This window comes from Monodon monoceros, unplaced genomic scaffold (assembly GCF_005190385.1).
Source record: "Monodon monoceros isolate NGI ecotype Baffin Bay Population unplaced genomic scaffold, NGI_Narwhal_1 Super_Scaffold_6, whole genome shotgun sequence".
Taxonomy (NCBI): domain Eukaryota; kingdom Metazoa; phylum Chordata; class Mammalia; order Artiodactyla; family Monodontidae; genus Monodon; species Monodon monoceros.
The window spans coordinates 81,488,109-81,492,733 of record NW_021703783.1 but is presented as its reverse complement, the minus strand read 5'-3'; positions in this window follow the sequence as shown (position 1 = coordinate 81,492,733).

Below are 4,625 nucleotides of genomic sequence, written 5' to 3'. Positions count from 1 at the left end.
ACTTCTCATTAGAAATAGTGCAACCAGGGACTTCCCTGGTGGCTCAGTGGTTAAGAATCCACCTACCAATGCAAGGGACACGGGTTCAAGCCCTAGTCCGGGAAGATCCCACATGCCACGTAGCAGCTAAGCCTGTGCACCACAACTAGTGAGCCTGCGCTCTAGAGCCCGCAGGCCACAACTACTGAGACCACCTGCCACAACTACTGAAGCCCACGTGCCTAGAGCCTGTGCTCTGCAACAAAGAGAAGCCACCGGAATGAGAAGCCCACACACCACAACGACGAGTAGCCCCTGCTCTCTGCAACTAGAGAAAGCCCACATGCAGCAATGAAGACCCAACGCAGCCAAAAAATAATTAGTTAAAAAAAGAAATAGTGGGCTTCCCTGGTGGCGCCGTGGTTGAGAGTCCGCCTGCCAATGCAGGGGACACGGGTTCGTGCCCTGGTCCAGGAAGATCCCACATGCCGTGGAGCGGCTGGGCCTGTGAGCCATGGCCGCTGAGCCTGTGTGTCCAGAGACTGTGCTCCACAACGGGAGAGGCCACAACAGTGAGAGGCCCGCGTACTACACACACACAAAAAAAGAAATAGTGCAACCAGATGACAATGAAATGACACCTATAAAGCACTTAAAGGAAAACATCATTGACCTAGAATCCTACATCCAGAAAAAATATGCTTTGAAATTGGAGGCAAAATAAAGACACAGTCAAATAAAATCTGAGAAAATTCATAAATAGTAGACCTGCACATCAGGCTTGAGGAAAATATCAGACAGAAATTTAGATCTGTGAGGAATGAAGAGTGCCAAAAAATATATGGGCAAATATAAATGACTTTCTAATTTCTCTAAATATTTGACTGTTTAAAGCAAAGATAATAGTTTCCTGTGGGGTTTATAAGATATGTAGAACAATTCATCAGGGAGACATAATTTAAAATGTGTATGCAACCAACAGCAAAATTTCAAAAGAAATGAAGCAAAAACTAGCAGAACAAAATGAAGGAATGTGTAAGTCTACACTCATAGTTTAAGATATTAGCCCTCTTCTCAGTTATCAATAGAGTAAAAAAAAAAAAAAGAAGCTGGTATTATTAGAAAGAGATTTGAACAATACTGTGACAAGTTTTATTTTCCAAAAATGTCCTCAGCAGTATTTACAGCCTCACATGCTCTTCCAGAACCTCATCACACCCCCATCAAGAGTTGGAGTCTATTGCCTCTCTTCTTGACTGGATAGACAGCATTCTGTGACTACCACTACAAATAGAACATGGCAGAAGTAAGCTGTATGACTTCCAAGGCTAAGTCAAAAAAGGCAATATACCTTCTACCTGGTTTTCTCCCTCTCTCATAACATGCAACTTGAGTGCTTTAAACCAACAGCTCCCCTGAGCCACCATGCTGCAGAGGCCACATAATGAGACCACATTAAAATAGAGAGAGATGCCTAAGTAGCTTAAGATGATTCCAGCTTCCAGATTCCAACCCAGCCCCAACTAGCTCATGCTGAGTGGAACCTGCCTTTGAGATGTCCGAGCTGATGCTGGGTGGGACATAGTAAACTGTTCCCGCTAAGCCTTGCTGAAACAGCAGAATTTGAGCCAAGTAAATGTTGTTGTTTTAAGCCACTAAATATGGGGGACATATGTTGCATAGCCATAGATAACTGAAACATCTTTACCAGCCAGCATGATCTGACATTTATAGAACACCATACCCAAACAACTACAGAATATTTTAAGTACTCATGGTACATTCATCAGTACAGATCAGATATTGGGCATAAACAAGTATCAATGAGTTTAGAAGGATTAAGTCATATTAAATCAAAAATTAATAAAGGGGGAATTCCCTGGTGGTCCAATGGTTAGGACTCTGTGCTTTCACTGCCATTATGAAAGTCATAACGAGGATAATACCTCATGACTAAGAGGGTTTTATCCCAGGAATGCAAGGTTAGTTGCATTGAAAAATAAACCAATACAATTCACCACATTAACAGAATAAAATGATTTCCTCAATAATTTCCTCGATAGAAGCAGAAAAAGCATTTGACAAAATTAACACTTTCTTGATAAAAAACTCTCAGCAAAATCGTAATAAGAGGAAACTCCTTAAACTTATTTTCTTATATTTCCCCTATATTGGCAAGTCTCCCTACTTTAGCCCTTATACTCCTAGAGTCTATTCTCAACAGAGCAACAAAGTTATCTTGTTAAAATACAATTAGATTAATTTAACTCTTTTGCCCAAAACACTCTGTGGCTCCAAATTTTGCTTCTGCATTTTGCTTGAATTAAAAAGATATTAACTTAGTTATGTATATCATAATCTCTAAAACAAGCACTAAAAAAATAAAGAGATATAGCAAGTCAACAAATTAAAATGGATTACCAAGAAAAAAAGAAGGTAGGAAAAGGAAAAAGGAACAAAACTAGAGGGGACAAGCAAAAAAACAAAAAATATAAAGGAGACTTAAATACAACCAATAGTTACATTAATGGTAAATGATTTACATACCAATTAAAAGACAGTGATTATTAGATGGGAATATCAAAATATTTTTAATAGACCCAATTACTCATTCTCTACCAAAAAAAAAAGTCACTTTAACAGTAAAATAGAAGCATTCTTATTATAATCAAGAACAAGTGAAATATGCCTGCCAATTTTGGAAAAGTTTGCCAATGCAATTGGGAAAGAAAGCAAATTTAAAAGTACGAATATTGGAAAGAGGAAGAAAAAGTAACATTACTTACAGATGACATCATTGGGTAGGTATAAAACTCAACAAAATAATCTGAAAAGCAACTAGGATTTATAAGAAAGATTAGTAGAGCAGTAACTACAAAATAAATAAAGCTCAATATTTTCCTACATTCCAGCAACAATAAATTAGAAAATAAATTGAGTTCCTAACAGCAAAACACATATCACCTAAGAGTTAAACTCAAGAGAAATGTGCAGAATCTCTGTGAATAAAACCACAATATTGTTATTGAAGAACATAAAAGAAAGCTTGTCTAAATGGAGAACTATATCATGTTACTGGCTCAGAAGACTTAATATTATCAAGATGTCAATTCTTCCCAAATAAATAAATAAACTCAGTGCAATCCCAGTGGGTTTGAGGATTTATTTTTGGAAACGCAACAAATGATTCTGAAGTTCATCTGGAAGAATAGTAGATGAAACTAAGTGGGAGATTTCAGAAATTATAGTAATGATAGGACTTTGTCCTACTAGAACATAAAATATATTAATATATAAAATAATAATTAAAATATTGTAGTACTTCCATAAAAACAAGCAAGCAGTGGAAGAAAATTTAGAGTTTAGAACCATTTCTTCATAAGAATAAGATTAATTTGTTAATAGTGGCATCTTAAATCAGTGAGAAAAATTAATTAGTCTATAAATGGTGATGGGAGTACTTGACTATCAGTTATGGGGAAAATAAGCTACATTAATATTCATACTCAATTCAAAACAAATTCCAGACTTATTTGAGATTTAAATAGAACAACAAAATCTATACCACTAAAGAAATATATATGTGAATATATAATCTTGGTGTGTTAAAGAAAATGATCCCCAAGGTATACAGGAAAATATTAAACTTGCTTTATATTTATTCTTATAAATATATTTTTATTTGGCAAAATAGTACATTGAAAATAAAACTAAAACATGCAAATGACTGAGAAAAATACACCTTTAAGAAAAAGCTCATATTAATCCATAGAAAGTTGACAATGTCACCAAAAGAAAGCAAAAATCACTAACAGACAGTAATAGAAAATTCTCAAAAGAAGCTATAATTATTTGCCATGTAATAATGAAAAGTGCAGCTTAAGGGGCATACCATGTTAGAATATGAAATACGCAAATCTCTATATATGTATTAGTAAGGGTATAGGAAAACAGACTGTACTAGTGGAAGAGAGTAGTATAGATTTATATAACTTTTTTGAAAAACAGATTGGAATTCTTGAAATTTTGTAAATATACCATCTAAGGGAGTTAATCCTAACAAAACAATAATGGAGTCCTCTAAATGGATATTTCACGGTACCTAATTATAAAATGCCAGAGAAAAAATAGCTCTACCCACTTTTTTGTTTAGAAATCAAAGCAGCAATGAAAAAGAGAGAGAGGTCATCTTTGGTAAAGCTAGGAGATACCTGTAACTTTGAACTATAATATTTGAGAAAGAGCTACCAAATGTAGGGAAAGTCAAACAGGGATGTAGGGCAATGCCTAAAGAGACAGCTGTGGGAGAGAATCTCAAACGAATCAGGCAGAGCACAGTTAACAAGGCACAGGGCACAACATAAGGGGCAACACCACAAGTCTTGTCTGGAACAATGGGAACAGGAGGCCTGGTCTTTAGAGGAAGCTTCTCCAAACCCCATAGAATGGGCAGAGGAGGTAGAAATGAACAAGGAAACACACATTTTTGAGAGAAGTAATGTGTCCTTGAGGAAGGTTGAAGGAAATAGATCTTGAATTGTGAGCAGTCCAGAAACTGCTGATTTCTTTGCACTGGGGAGAAATGAAGGTTAAAACAGTACACACACACACACACACACACACACACACACACACACACACACACA